We start from the raw sequence: 14,779 nt of genomic DNA, 5'->3' as shown, positions 1-14,779 counted from the left end.
TTACTTCGTACGTGCTTGACAAGTCGGAACTGACTTCAGGATCCACACGTGGCACCTTCCAAAATGGGAAAAGATCTGAAGCTTTAGAAAGAAGCAAAAAAGACATCAATTCCTACAAAACGTTTCTACACCCTCTTTTAGTCGCTACACTCAATCCATTCAAGCAGCCCTGATTACGCTGTCCTTACAACGGACATGTGAGCAGTGAGTGTTGTGGAAGCACTGGCCATATCCACCATCTGCTCAGACAAGAATATTGGGACACATTGGGATGTCATTTCTCACAATAAGGCTGAATATTACGTCAGGTCAAGTGCTTTTATTGTCGTTCTTCACTGTAACTTGTTGACATTGAAACGAGACGTCGTTCTTCAAGCCCATGCAGCAACACAAGACAGCGGGACATTTCACAGGAACGCATAGAATGGAGATACAAGACTGGTCGGCCCACAGGAGCCCTTTCCAAAATGCATCAGGCTCATTGTTTAGACTGTGGAACAGTCCACCATCACTCCAGAGCCTGCTAAATCTTTACTCCAAGAGGGACCTCAAGTTGGCCTTTGGCCTCGGCCCTTCCTTTTGACTGCCATTTCTCAACAACGTTACGTGCTGAGGAAGCGGCTACCTTAAAACGCTTTTCCTATAGCCTTCTCCTGCTTTGAGGTGGGCGGTTGTTGAACTTTTCGTAGTGCTAGGTAGCTGATTAGAGGAGCCTCTGGCTGCTGGCCGGCAGTGCTAAGCTTTGAGAAATCCCTTTTTAGAAAGCTTTGACATTTGCGTCAGCTGGGCTTTCCTGACGAAGACTGTGAACAAGCCACAGCCCCAAGAAACTAATTAAGGCCTGAGATCTTGAGAAAAGTTATCCGAGAGCTGAAATCTCTTGGGGAGCCCATCTTTGTTGCGTGGTGCTCCTTTCCTCTTTCCACTCTAATGTTGTGCAGAACAAAAATCCTACACTGTCTCTTGCTAAAAATGTTTGCTAACAGACCGTTTGACCAGGGTTGCCTAAAGTTTTGCACGGGACTGTAAGTACGCACTGTTTGTAATGAAAGATGCAATAGTTGAGTTGATCATGATATGGATAAGATATTGTCCTATTGTCCACCCCTACTGTGACCCACCTGAAGCAGGGCATGAGGATGTTTGTTGAATTAGCTAATGATAACTGTTGCTTGTGGGAGTTGTTCAGGACTGAGCCCCTGTCCTGGGCCTTGTAGGAGGGAGAGAATTGGTGGAGCAGCCCCCTCTGGTGAGCAGCATTGTACGCACTCAGAAGCAGTGCATCATGGGAAGTGTTGTGGTTTTCGGAAACATGGCAAAGTAAAGCGTTTTGTGAGGCAGCACACCAATGCATTTGTTGGTGATGTCTTTGTTTGTGTGTGTGTGTGTGTGTGTGTGTATGTAGGGTCTTTGTTGCAGTGTTTTATTTCAGTGTCTGGGTGGTGTAACGCATGTAGTCTTTACCGTCTCAGTGAAGAGGACAGCCAGTGGTGGTCCCACTCCCCAGTGTGTGAAGAACTCATACTTACCTGGCAGGGGAGATACCATGATCAAGAAGGTGGTTCACCCAGGGTGAGGCTCAACCATTGCACTCCGGTTGTGCTGACCCCTGCGAATTCCCCAAATGTGGGAATCTCGACTGCATAATTTCTGGTAGTGGGGGACTGCGTTCGCGCTCTCCCCTGATTTTCTCGTCTAACGATAGATTGCTCTTACAAAACAGTCCTTGGGACGTCAAATTGCTTTTGCGTGCTGTGACTCCTGCGGGGGGGTAGCTGGTGTCATAACCCAGCTGCTTCAAGCGGCTCTCTTCACGTGTCTTTACTTCTTACGTGCTTGACAAGTCGGAACTGACTTCAGGATCCACACGTGGCACCTTCCAAAATGGGAAAAGATCTGAAGCTTTAGAAAGAAGCAAAAAAGACATCAATTCCTACAAAACGTTTCTACACCCTCTTTTAGTCGCTACACTCAATCCATTCAAGCAGCCCTGATTACGCTGTCCTTACAACGGACATGTGAGCAGTGAGTGTTGTGGAAGCACTGGCCATATCCACCATCTGCTCAGACAAGAATATTGGGACACATTGGGATGTCATTTCTCACAATAAGGCTGAATATTACGTCAGGTCAAGTGCTTTTATTGTCGTTCTTCACTGTAACTTGTTGACATTGAAACGAGACGTCGTTCTTCAAGCCCATGCAGCAACACAAGACAGCGGGACATTTCACAGGAACGCATAGAATGGAGATACAAGACTGGTCGGCCCACAGGAGCCCTTTCCAAAATGCATCAGGCTCATTGTTTAGACTGTGGAACAGTCCACCATCACTCCAGAGCCTGCTAAATCTTTACTCCAAGAGGGACCTCAAGTTGGCCTTTGGCCTCGGCCCTTCCTTTTGACTGCCATTTCTCAACAACGTTACGTGCTGAGGAAGCGGCTACCTTAAAACGCTTTTCCTATAGCCTTCTCCTGCTTTGAGGTGGGCGGTTGTTGAACTTTTCGTAGTGCTAGGTAGCTGATTAGAGGAGCCTCTGGCTGCTGGCCGGCAGTGCTAAGCTTTGAGAAATCCCTTTTTAGAAAGCTTTGACATTTGCGTCAGCTGGGCTTTCCTGACGAAGACTGTGAACAAGCCACAGCCCCAAGAAACTAATTAAGGCCTGAGATCTTGAGAAAAGTTATCCGAGAGCTGAAATCTCTTGGGGAGCCCATCTTTGTTGCGTGGTGCTCCTTTCCTCTTTCCACTCTAATGTTGTGCAGAACAAAAATCCTACACTGTCTCTTGCTAAAAATGTTTGCTAACAGACCGTTTGACCAGGGTTGCCTAAAGTTTTGCACGGGACTGTAAGTACGCACTGTTTGTAATGAAAGATGCAATAGTTGAGTTGATCATGATATGGATAAGATATTGTCCTATTGTCCACCCCTACTGTGACCCACCTGAAGCAGGGCATGAGGATGTTTGTTGAATTAGCTAATGATAACTGTTGCTTGTGGGAGTTGTTCAGGACTGAGCCCCTGTCCTGGGCCTTGTAGGAGGGAGAGAATTGGTGGAGCAGCCCCCTCTGGTGAGCAGCATTGTACGCACTCAGAAGCAGTGCATCATGGGAAGTGTTGTGGTTTTCGGAAACATGGCAAAGTAAAGCGTTTTGTGAGGCAGCACACCAATGCATTTGTTGGTGATGTCTTTGTTTGTGTGTGTGTGTGTGTATGTAGGGTCTTTGTTGCAGTGTTTTATTTCAGTGTCTGGGTGGTGTAACGCATGTAGTCTTTACCGTCTCAGTGAAGAGGACAGCCAGTGGTGGTCCCACTCCCCAGTGTGTGAAGAACTCATACTTACCTGGCAGGGGAGATACCATGATCAAGAAGGTGGTTCACCCAGGGTGAGGCTCAACCATTGCATTCCGGTTGTGCTGACCCCTGCGAATTCCCCAAATGTGGGAATCTCGACTGCATAATTTCTGGTAGTGGGGGACTGCGTTCGCGCTCTCCCCTGATTTTCTCGTCTAACGATAGATTGCTCTTACAAAACAGTCCTTGGGACGTCAAATTGCTTTTGCGTGCTGTGACTCCTGCGGGGGGGTAGCTGGTGTCATAACCCAGCTGCTTCAAGCGGCTCTCTTCACGTGTCTTTACTTCGTACGTGCTTGACAAGTCGGAACTGACTTCAGGATCCACACGTGGCACCTTCCAAAATGGGAAAAGATCTGAAGCTTTAGAAAGAAGCAAAAAAGACATCAATTCCTACAAAACGTTTCTACACCCTCTTTTAGTCGCTACACTCAATCCATTCAAGCAGCCCTGATTACGCTGTCCTTACAACGGACATGTGAGCAGTGAGTGTTGTGGAAGCACTGGCCATATCCACCATCTGCTCAGACAAGAATATTGGGACACATTGGGATGTCATTTCTCACAATAAGGCTGAATATTACGTCAGGTCAAGTGCTTTTATTGTCGTTCTTCACTGTAACTTGTTGACATTGAAACGAGACGTCGTTCTTCAAGCCCATGCAGCAACACAAGACAGCGGGACATTTCACAGGAACGCATAGAATGGAGATACAAGACTGGTCGGCCCACAGGAGCCCTTTCCAAAATGCATCAGGCTCATTGTTTAGACTGTGGAACAGTCCACCATCACTCCAGAGCCTGCTAAATCTTTACTCCAAGAGGGACCTCAAGTTGGCCTTTGGCCTCGGCCCTTCCTTTTGACTGCCATTTCTCAACAACGTTACGTGCTGAGGAAGCGGCTACCTTAAAACGCTTTTCCTATAGCCTTCTCCTGCTTTGAGGTGGGCGGTTGTTGAACTTTTCGTAGTGCTAGGTAGCTGATTAGAGGAGCCTCTGGCTGCTGGCCGGCAGTGCTAAGCTTTGAGAAATCCCTTTTTAGAAAGCTTTGACATTTGCGTCAGCTGGGCTTTCCTGACGAAGACTGTGAACAAGCCACAGCCCCAAGAAACTAATTAAGGCCTGAGATCTTGAGAAAAGTTATCCGAGAGCTGAAATCTCTTGGGGAGCCCATCTTTGTTGCGTGGTGCTCCTTTCCTCTTTCCACTCTAATGTTGTGCAGAACAAAAATCCTACACTGTCTCTTGCTAAAAATGTTTGCTAACAGACCGTTTGACCAGGGTTGCCTAAAGTTTTGCACGGGACTGTAAGTACGCACTGTTTGTAATGAAAGATGCAATAGTTGAGTTGATCATGATATGGATAAGATATTGTCCTATTGTCCACCCCTACTGTGACCCACCTGAAGCAGGGCATGAGGATGTTTGTTGAATTAGCTAATGATAACTGTTGCTTGTGGGAGTTGTTCAGGACTGAGCCCCTGTCCTGGGCCTTGTAGGAGGGAGAGAATTGGTGGAGCAGCCCCCTCTGGTGAGCAGCATTGTACGCACTCAGAAGCAGTGCATCATGGGAAGTGTTGTGGTTTTCGGAAACATGGCAAAGTAAAGCGTTTTGTGAGGCAGCACACCAATGCATTTGTTGGTGATGTCTTTGTTTGTGTGTGTGTGTGTGTGTGTGTGTGTGTATGTAGGGTCTTTGTTGCAGTGTTTTATTTCAGTGTCTGGGTGGTGTAACGCATGTAGTCTTTACCGTCTCAGTGAAGAGGACAGCCAGTGGTGGTCCCACTCCCCAGTGTGTGAAGAACTCATACTTACCTGGCAGGGGAGATACCATGATCAAGAAGGTGGTTCACCCAGGGTGAGGCTCAACCATTGCACTCCGGTTGTGCTGACCCCTGCGAATTCCCCAAATGTGGGAATCTCGACTGCATAATTTCTGGTAGTGGGGGACTGCGTTCGCGCTCTCCTCTGATTTTCTTGTCTAACGATAGATTGCTCTTACAAAACAGTCCTTGGGATGTCAAATTGCTTTTGCGTGCTGTGACTCCTGCGGGGGGGTAGCTGGTGTCATAACCCAGCTGCTTCAAGCGGCTCTCTTCACGTGTCTTTACTTCGTACGTGCTTGACAAGTCGGAACTGACTTCAGGATCCACACGTGGCACCTTCCAAAATGGGAAAAGATCTGAAGCTTTAGAAAGAAGCAAAAAAGACATCAATTCCTACAAAACGTTTCTACACCCTCTTTTAGTCGCTACACTCAATCCATTCAAGCAGCCCTGATTACGCTGTCCTTACAACGGACATGTGAGCAGTGAGTGTTGTGGAAGCACTGGCCATATCCACCATCTGCTCAGACAAGAATATTGGGACACATTGGGATGTCATTTCTCACAATAAGGCTGAATATTACGTCAGGTCAAGTGCTTTTATTGTCGTTCTTCACTGTAACTTGTTGACATTGAAACGAGACGTCGTTCTTCAAGCCCATGCAGCAACACAAGACAGCGGGACATTTCACAGGAACGCATAGAATGGAGATACAAGACTGGTCGGCCCACAGGAGCCCTTTCCAAAATGCATCAGGCTCATTGTTTAGACTGTGGAACAGTCCACCATCACTCCAGAGCCTGCTAAATCTTTACTCCAAGAGGGACCTCAAGTTGGCCTTTGGCCTCGGCCCTTCCTTTTGACTGCCATTTCTCAACAACGTTACGTGCTGAGGAAGCGGCTACCTTAAAACGCTTTTCCTATAGCCTTCTCCTGCTTTGAGGTGGGCGGTTGTTGAACTTTTCGTAGTGCTAGGTAGCTGATTAGAGGAGCCTCTGGCTGCTGGCCGGCAGTGCTAAGCTTTGAGAAATCCCTTTTTAGAAAGCTTTGACATTTGCGTCAGCTGGGCTTTCCTGACGAAGACTGTGAACAAGCCACAGCCCCAAGAAACTAATTAAGGCCTGAGATCTTGAGAAAAGTTATCCGAGAGCTGAAATCTCTTGGGGAGCCCATCTTTGTTGCGTGGTGCTCCTTTCCTCTTTCCACTCTAATGTTGTGCAGAACAAAAATCCTACACTGTCTCTTGCTAAAAATGTTTGCTAACAGACCGTTTGACCAGGGTTGCCTAAAGTTTTGCACGGGACTGTAAGTACGCACTGTTTGTAATGAAAGATGCAATAGTTGAGTTGATCATGATATGGATAAGATATTGTCCTATTGTCCACCCCTACTGTGACCCACCTGAAGCAGGGCATGAGGATGTTTGTTGAATTAGCTAATGATAACTGTTGCTTGTGGGAGTTGTTCAGGACTGAGCCCCTGTCCTGGGCCTTGTAGGAGGGAGAGAATTGGTGGAGCAGCCCCCTCTGGTGAGCAGCATTGTACACACTCAGAAGCAGTGCATCATGGGAAGTGTTGTGGTTTTCGGAAACATGGCAAAGTAAAGCGTTTTGTGAGGCAGCACACCAATGCATTTGTTGGTGATGTCTTTGTTTGTGTGTGTGTGTGTGTGTGTGTATGTAGGGTCTTTGTTGCAGTGTTTTATTTCAGTGTCTGGGTGGTGTAACGCATGTAGTCTTTACCGTCTCAGTGAAGAGGACAGCCAGTGGTGGTCCCACTCCCCAGTGTGTGAAGAACTCATACTTACCTGGCAGGGGAGATACCATGATCAAGAAGGTGGTTCACCCAGGGTGAGGCTCAACCATTGCACTCCGGTTGTGCTGACCCCTGCGAATTCCCCAAATGTGGGAATCTCGACTGCATAATTTCTGGTAGTGGGGGACTGCGTTCGCGCTCTCCCCTGATTTTCTCGTCTAACGATAGATTGCTCTTACAAAACAGTCCTTGGGACGTCAAATTGCTTTTGTGTGCTGTGACTCCTGCGGGGGGGTAGCTGGTGTCATAACCCAGCTGCTTCAAGCGGCTCTCTTCACGTGTCTTTACTTCGTACGTGCTTGACAAGTCGGAACTGACTTCAGGATCCACACGTGGCACCTTCCAAAATGGGAAAAGATCTGAAGCTTTAGAAAGAAGCAAAAAAGACATCAATTCCTACAAAACGTTTCTACACCCTCTTTTAGTCGCTACACTCAATCCATTCAAGCAGCCCTGATTACGCTGTCCTTACAACGGACATGTGAGCAGTGAGTGTTGTGGAAGCACTGGCCATATCCACCATCTGCTCAGACAAGAATATTGGGACACATTGGGATGTCATTTCTCACAATAAGGCTGAATATTACGTCAGGTCAAGTGCTTTTATTGTCGTTCTTCACTGTAACTTGTTGACATTGAAACGAGACGTCGTTCTTCAAGCCCATGCAGCAACACAAGACAGCGGGACATTTCACAGGAACGCATAGAATGGAGATACAAGACTGGTCGGCCCACAGGAGCCCTTTCCAAAATGCATCAGGCTCATTGTTTAGACTGTGGAACAGTCCACCATCACTCCAGAGCCTGCTAAATCTTTACTCCAAGAGGGACCTCAAGTTGGCCTTTGGCCTCGGCCCTTCCTTTTGACTGCCATTTCTCAACAACGTTACGTGCTGAGGAAGCGGCTACCTTAAAACACTTTTCCTATAGCCTTCTCCTGCTTTGAGGTGGGCGGTTGTTGAACTTTTCGTAGTGCTAGGTAGCTGATTAGAGGAGCCTCTGGCTGCTGGCCGGCAGTGCTAAGCTTTGAGAAATCCCTTTTTAGAAAGCTTTGACATTTGCGTCAGCTGGGCTTTCCTGACGAAGACTGTGAACAAGCCACAGCCCCAAGAAACTAATTAAGGCCTGAGATCTTGAGAAAAGTTATCCGAGAGCTGAAATCTCTTGGGGAGCCCATCTTTGTTGCGTGGTGCTCCTTTCCTCTTTCCACTCTAATGTTGTGCAGAACAAAAATCCTACACTGTCTCTTGCTAAAAATGTTTGCTAACAGACCGTTTGACCAGGGTTGCCTAAAGTTTTGCACGGGACTGTAAGTACGCACTGTTTGTAATGAAAGATGCAATAGTTGAGTTGATCATGATATGGATAAGATATTGTCCTATTGTCCACCCCTACTGTGACCCACCTGAAGCAGGGCATGAGGATGTTTGTTGAATTAGCTAATGATAACTGTTGCTTGTGGGAGTTGTTCAGGACTGAGCCCCTGTCCTGGGCCTTGTAGGAGGGAGAGAATTGGTGGAGCAGCCCCCTCTGGTGAGCAGCATTGTACGCACTCAGAAGCAGTGCATCATGGGAAGTGTTGTGGTTTTCGGAAACATGGCAAAGTAAAGCGTTTTGTGAGGCAGCACACCAATGCATTTGTTGGTGATGTCTTTGTTTGTGTGTGTGTGTGTGTGTGTGTGTATGTAGGGTCTTTGTTGCAGTGTTTTATTTCAGTGTCTGGGTGGTGTAACGCATGTAGTCTTTACCGTCTCAGTGAAGAGGACAGCCAGTGGTGGTCCCACTCCCCAGTGTGTGAAGAACTCATACTTACCTGGCAGGGGAGATACCATGATCAAGAAGGTGGTTCACCCAGGGTGAGGCTCAACCATTGCACTCCGGTTGTGCTGACCCCTGCGAATTCCCCAAATGTGGGAATCTCGACTGCATAATTTCTGGTAGTGGGGGACTGCGTTCGCGCTCTCCCCTGATTTTTTCGTCTAACGATAGATTGCTCTTACAAAACAGTCCTTGGGACGTCAAATTGCTTTTGCGTGCTGTGACTCCTGCGGGGGGGTAGCTGGTGTCATAACCCAGCTGCTTCAAGTGGCTCTCTTCACGTGTCTTTACTTCTTACGTGCTTGACAAGTCGGAACTGACTTCAGGATCCACACGTGGCACCTTCCAAAATGGGAAAAGATCTGAAGCTTTAGAAAGAAGCAAAAAAGACATCAATTCCTACAAAACGTTTCTACACCCTCTTTTAGTCGCTACACTCAATCCATTCAAGCAGCCCTGATTACGCTGTCCTTACAACGGACATGTGAGCAGTGAGTGTTGTGGAAGCACTGGCCATATCCACCATCTGCTCAGACAAGAATATTGGGACACATTGGGATGTCATTTCTCACAATAAGGCTGAATATTACGTCAGGTCAAGTGCTTTTATTGTCGTTCTTCACTGTAACTTGTTGACATTGAAACGAGACGTCGTTCTTCAAGCCCATGCAGCAACACAAGACAGCGGGACATTTCACAGGAACGCATAGAATGGAGATACAAGACTGGTCGGCCCACAGGAGCCCTTTCCAAAATGCATCAGGCTCATTGTTTAGACTGTGGAACAGTCCACCATCACTCCAGAGCCTGCTAAATCTTTACTCCAAGAGGGACCTCAAGTTGGCCTTTGGCCTCGGCCCTTCCTTTTGACTGCCATTTCTCAACAACGTTACGTGCTGAGGAAGCGGCTACCTTAAAACGCTTTTCCTATAGCCTTCTCCTGCTTTGAGGTGGGCGGTTGTTGAACTTTTCGTAGTGCTAGGTAGCTGATTAGAGGAGCCTCTGGCTGCTGGCCGGCAGTGCTAAGCTTTGAGAAATCCCTTTTTAGAAAGCTTTGACATTTGCGTCAGCTGGGCTTTCCTGACGAAGACTGTGAACAAGCCACAGCCCCAAGAAACTAATTAAGGCCTGAGATCTTGAGAAAAGTTATCCGAGAGCTGAAATCTCTTGGGGAGCCCATCTTTGTTGCGTGGTGCTCCTTTCCTCTTTCCACTCTAATGTTGTGCAGAACAAAAATCCTACACTGTCTCTTGCTAAAAATGTTTGCTAACAGACCGTTTGACCAGGGTTGCCTAAAGTTTTGCACGGGACTGTAAGTACGCACTGTTTGTAATGAAAGATGCAATAGTTGAGTTGATCATGATATGGATAAGATATTGTCCTATTGTCCACCCCTACTGTGACCCACCTGAAGCAGGGCATGAGGATGTTTGTTGAATTAGCTAATGATAACTGTTGCTTGTGGGAGTTGTTCAGGACTGAGCCCCTGTCCTGGGCCTTGTAGGAGGGAGAGAATTGGTGGAGCAGCCCCCTCTGGTGAGCAGCATTGTACGCACTCAGAAGCAGTGCATCATGGGAAGTGTTGTGGTTTTCGGAAACATGGCAAAGTAAAGCGTTTTGTGAGGCAGCACACCAATGCATTTGTTGGTGATGTCTTTGTTTGTGTGTGTGTGTGTGTGTGTGTGTGTATGTAGGGTCTTTGTTGCAGTGTTTTATTTCAGTGTCTGGGTGGTGTAACGCATGTAGTCTTTACCGTCTCAGTGAAGAGGACAGCCAGTGGTGGTCCCACTCCCCAGTGTGTGAAGAACTCATACTTACCTGGCAGGGGAGATACCATGATCAAGAAGGTGGTTCACCCAGGGTGAGGCTCAACCATTGCACTCCGGTTGTGCTGACCCCTGCGAATTCCCCAAATGTGGGAATCTCGACTGCATAATTTCTGGTAGTGGGGGACTGCGTTCGCGCTCTCCCCTGATTTTCTCGTCTAACGATAGATTGCTCTTACAAAACAGTCCTTGGGACGTCAAATTGCTTTTGCGTGCTGTGACTCCTGCGGGGGGGTAGCTGGTGTCATAACCCAGCTGCTTCAAGCGGCTCTCTTCACGTGTCTTTACTTCGTACGTGCTTGACAAGTCGGAACTGACTTCAGGATCCACACGTGGCACCTTCCAAAATGGGAAAAGATCTGAAGCTTTAGAAAGAAGCAAAAAAGACATCAATTCCTACAAAACGTTTCTACACCCTCTTTTAGTCGCTACACTCAATCCATTCAAGCAGCCCTGATTACGCTGTCCTTACAACGGACATGTGAGCAGTGAGTGTTGTGGAAGCACTGGCCATATCCACCATCTGCTCAGACAAGAATATTGGGACACATTGGGATGTCATTTCTCACAATAAGGCTGAATATTACGTCAGGTCAAGTGCTTTTATTGTCGTTCTTCACTGTAACTTGTTGACATTGAAACGAGACGTCGTTCTTCAAGCCCATGCAGCAACACAAGACAGCGGGACATTTCACAGGAACGCATAGAATGGAGATACAAGACTGGTCGGCCCACAGGAGCCCTTTCCAAAATGCATCAGGCTCATTGTTTAGACTGTGGAACAGTCCACCATCACTCCAGAGCCTGCTAAATCTTTACTCCAAGAGGGACCTCAAGTTGGCCTTTGGCCTCGGCCCTTCCTTTTGACTGCCATTTCTCAACAACGTTACGTGCTGAGGAAGCGGCTACCTTAAAACGCTTTTCCTATAGCCTTCTCCTGCTTTGAGGTGGGCGGTTGTTGAACTTTTCGTAGTGCTAGGTAGCTGATTAGAGGAGCCTCTGGCTGCTGGCCGGCAGTGCTAAGCTTTGAGAAATCCCTTTTTAGAAAGCTTTGACATTTGCGTCAGCTGGGCTTTCCTGACGAAGACTGTGAACAAGCCACAGCCCCAAGAAACTAATTAAGGCCTGAGATCTTGAGAAAAGTTATCCGAGAGCTGAAATCTCTTGGGGAGCCCATCTTTGTTGCGTGGTGCTCCTTTCCTCTTTCCACTCTAATGTTGTGCAGAACAAAAATCCTACACTGTCTCTTGCTAAAAATGTTTGCTAACAGACCGTTTGACCAGGGTTGCCTAAAGTTTTGCACGGGACTGTAAGTACGCACTGTTTGTAATGAAAGATGCAATAGTTGAGTTGATCATGATATGGATAAGATATTGTCCACCCCTACTGTGACCCACCTGAAGCAGGGCATGAGGATGTTTGTTGAATTAGCTAATGATAACTGTTGCTTGTGGGAGTTGTTCAGGACTGAGCCCCTGTCCTGGGCCTTGTAGGAGGGAGAGAATTGGTGGAGCAGCCCCCTCTGGTGAGCAGCATTGTACGCACTCAGAAGCAGTGCATCATGGGAAGTGTTGTGGTTTTCGGAAACATGGCAAAGTAAAGCGTTTTGTGAGGCAGCACACCAATGCATTTGTTGGTGATGTCTTTGTTTGTGTGTGTGTGTGTGTGTGTGTATGTAGGGTCTTTGTTGCAGTGTTTTATTTCAGTGTCTGGGTGGTGTAACGCATGTAGTCTTTACCGTCTCAGTGAAGAGGACAGCCAGTGGTGGTCCCACTCCCCAGTGTGTGAAGAACTCATACTTACCTGGCAGGGAAGATACCATGATCAAGAAGGTGGTTCACCCAGGGTGAGGCTCAACCATTGCACTCCGGTTGTGCTGACCCCTGCGAATTCCCCAAATGTGGGAATCTCGACTGCATAATTTCTGGTAGTGGGGGACTGTGTTCGCGCTCTCCCCTGATTTTCTCGTCTAACGATAGATTGCTCTTACAAAACAGTCCTTGGGACGTCAAATTGCTTTTGCGTGCTGTGACTCCTGCGGGGGGGTAGCTGGTGTCATAACCCAGCTGCTTCAAGCGGCTCTCTTCACGTGTCTTTACTTCGTACGTGCTTGACAAGTCGGAACTGACTTCAGGATCCACACGTGGCACCTTCCAAAATGGGAAAAGATCTGAAGCTTTAGAAAGAAGCAAAAAAGACATCAATTCCTACAAAACGTTTCTACACCCTCTTTTAGTCGCTACACTCAATCCATTCAAGCAGCCCTGATTACGCTGTCCTTACAACGGACATGTGAGCAGTGAGTGTTGTGGAAGCACTGGCCATATCCACCATCTGCTCAGACAAGAATATTGGGACACATTGGGATGTCATTTCTCACAATAAGGCTGAATATTACGTCAGGTCAAGTGCTTTTATTGTCGTTCTTCACTGTAACTTGTTGACATTGAAACGAGACGTCGTTCTTCAAGCCCATGCAGCAACACAAGACAGCGGGACATTTCACAGGAACGCATAGAATGGAGATACAAGACTGGTCGGCCCACAGGAGCCCTTTCCAAAATGCATCAGGCTCATTGTTTAGACTGTGGAACAGTCCACCATCACTCCAGAGCCTGCTAAATCTTTACTCCAAGAGGGACCTCAAGTTGGCCTTTGGCCTCGGCCCTTCCTTTTGACTGCCATTTCTCAACAACGTTACGTGCTGAGGAAGCGGCTACCTTAAAACGCTTTTCCTATAGCCTTCTCCTGCTTTGAGGTGGGCGGTTGTTGAACTTTTCGTAGTGCTAGGTAGCTGATTAGAGGAGCCTCTGGCTGCTGGCCGGCAGTGCTAAGCTTTGAGAAATCCCTTTTTAGAAAGCTTTGACATTTGCGTCAGCTGGGCTTTCCTGACGAAGACTGTGAACAAGCCACAGCCCCAAGAAACTAATTAAGGCCTGAGATCTTGAGAAAAGTTATCCGAGAGCTGAAATCTCTTGGGGAGCCCATCTTTGTTGCGTGGTGCTCCTTTCCTCTTTCCACTCTAATGTTGTGCAGAACAAAAATCCTACACTGTCTCTTGCTAAAAATGTTTGCTAACAGACCGTTTGACCAGGGTTGCCTAAAGTTTTGCACGGGACTGTAAGTACGCACTGTTTGTAATGAAAGATGCAATAGTTGAGTTGATCATGATATGGATAAGATATTGTCCTATTGTCCACCCCTACTGTGACCCACCTGAAGCAGGGCATGAGGATGTTTGTTGAATTAGCTAATGATAACTGTTGCTTGTGGGAGTTGTTCAGGACTGAGCCCCTGTCCTGGGCCTTGTAGGAGGGAGAGAATTGGTGGAGCAGCCCCCTCTGGTGAGCAGCATTGTACGCACTCAGAAGCAGTGCATCATGGGAAGTGTTGTGGTTTTCGGAAACATGGCAAAGTAAAGCGTTTTGTGAGGCAGCACACCAATGCATTTGTTGGTGATGTCTTTGTTTGTGTGTGTGTGTGTGTGTATGTAGGGTCTTTGTTGCAGTGTTTTATTTCAGTGTCTGGGTGGTGTAACGCATGTAGTCTTTACCGTCTCAGTGAAGAGGACAGCCAGTGGTGGTCCCACTCCCCAGTGTGTGAAGAACTCATACTTACCTGGCAGGGGAGATACCATGATCAAGAAGGTGGTTCACCCAGGGTGAGGCTCAACCATTGCACTCCGGTTGTGCTGACCCCTGCGAATTCCCCAAATGTGGGAATCTCGACTGCATAATTTCTGGTAGTGGGGGACTGCGTTCGCGCTCTCCCCTGATTTTCTCGTCTAACGATAGATTGCTCTTACAAAACAGTCCTTGGGACGTCAAATTGCTTTTGCGTGCTGTGACTCCTGCGGGGGGGTAGCTGGTGTCATAACCCAGCTGCTTCAAGCGGCTCTCTTCACGTGTCTTTACTTCGTACGTGCTTGACAAGTCGGAACTGACTTCAGGATCCACACGTGGCACCTTCCAAAATGGGAAAAGATCTGAAGCTTTAGAAAGAAGCAAAAAAGACATCAATTCCTACAAAACGTTTCTACACCCTCTTTTAGTCGCTACACTCAATCCATTCAAGCAGCCCTGATTACGCTGTCCTTACAACGGACATGTGAGCAGTGAGTGTTGTGGAAGCACTGGCCATA

The 14,779-nt window shown here is 47.5% G+C and overlaps 8 non-coding genes across 8 annotated transcripts; all 8 read left to right on the top strand.

The window, feature by feature from the left end:
• The first annotated feature begins 1,521 nt into the window (after positions 1 to 1,521).
• LOC140562985 (U1 spliceosomal RNA) lies at positions 1,522 to 1,685 on the top strand. The gene has a single exon (XR_011980224.1). It is a non-coding gene; the product is annotated as a U1 spliceosomal RNA (small nuclear RNA).
• A 1,649-nt stretch (positions 1,686 to 3,334) lies between these two features.
• On the top strand, positions 3,335 to 3,498 carry LOC140563077 (U1 spliceosomal RNA). The gene has a single exon (XR_011980313.1). It is a non-coding gene; the product is annotated as a U1 spliceosomal RNA (small nuclear RNA).
• A 1,661-nt stretch (positions 3,499 to 5,159) lies between these two features.
• On the top strand, positions 5,160 to 5,323 carry LOC140563087 (U1 spliceosomal RNA). Its single transcript, XR_011980322.1, has one exon. It is a non-coding gene; the product is annotated as a U1 spliceosomal RNA (small nuclear RNA).
• A 1,655-nt stretch (positions 5,324 to 6,978) lies between these two features.
• On the top strand, positions 6,979 to 7,142 carry LOC140562984 (U1 spliceosomal RNA). The gene has a single exon (XR_011980223.1). It is a non-coding gene; the product is annotated as a U1 spliceosomal RNA (small nuclear RNA).
• Positions 7,143 to 8,799: 1,657 nt separating this feature from the next.
• On the top strand, positions 8,800 to 8,963 carry LOC140562983 (U1 spliceosomal RNA). Its single transcript, XR_011980222.1, has one exon. It is a non-coding gene; the product is annotated as a U1 spliceosomal RNA (small nuclear RNA).
• Positions 8,964 to 10,622: 1,659 nt separating this feature from the next.
• LOC140562982 (U1 spliceosomal RNA) lies at positions 10,623 to 10,786 on the top strand. Its single transcript, XR_011980221.1, has one exon. It is a non-coding gene; the product is annotated as a U1 spliceosomal RNA (small nuclear RNA).
• Positions 10,787 to 12,433: 1,647 nt separating this feature from the next.
• Positions 12,434 to 12,597, top strand: LOC140563125 (U1 spliceosomal RNA). The gene has a single exon (XR_011980358.1). It is a non-coding gene; the product is annotated as a U1 spliceosomal RNA (small nuclear RNA).
• Positions 12,598 to 14,248: 1,651 nt separating this feature from the next.
• On the top strand, positions 14,249 to 14,412 carry LOC140562981 (U1 spliceosomal RNA). Its single transcript, XR_011980220.1, has one exon. It is a non-coding gene; the product is annotated as a U1 spliceosomal RNA (small nuclear RNA).
• Positions 14,413 to 14,779: the final 367 nt, after the last annotated feature.

This window comes from Salminus brasiliensis, chromosome 9, assembly GCF_030463535.1.
Source record: "Salminus brasiliensis chromosome 9, fSalBra1.hap2, whole genome shotgun sequence".
Taxonomy (NCBI): domain Eukaryota; kingdom Metazoa; phylum Chordata; class Actinopteri; order Characiformes; family Bryconidae; genus Salminus; species Salminus brasiliensis.
This window is presented reverse-complemented; position numbering and strand designations above follow the sequence as displayed.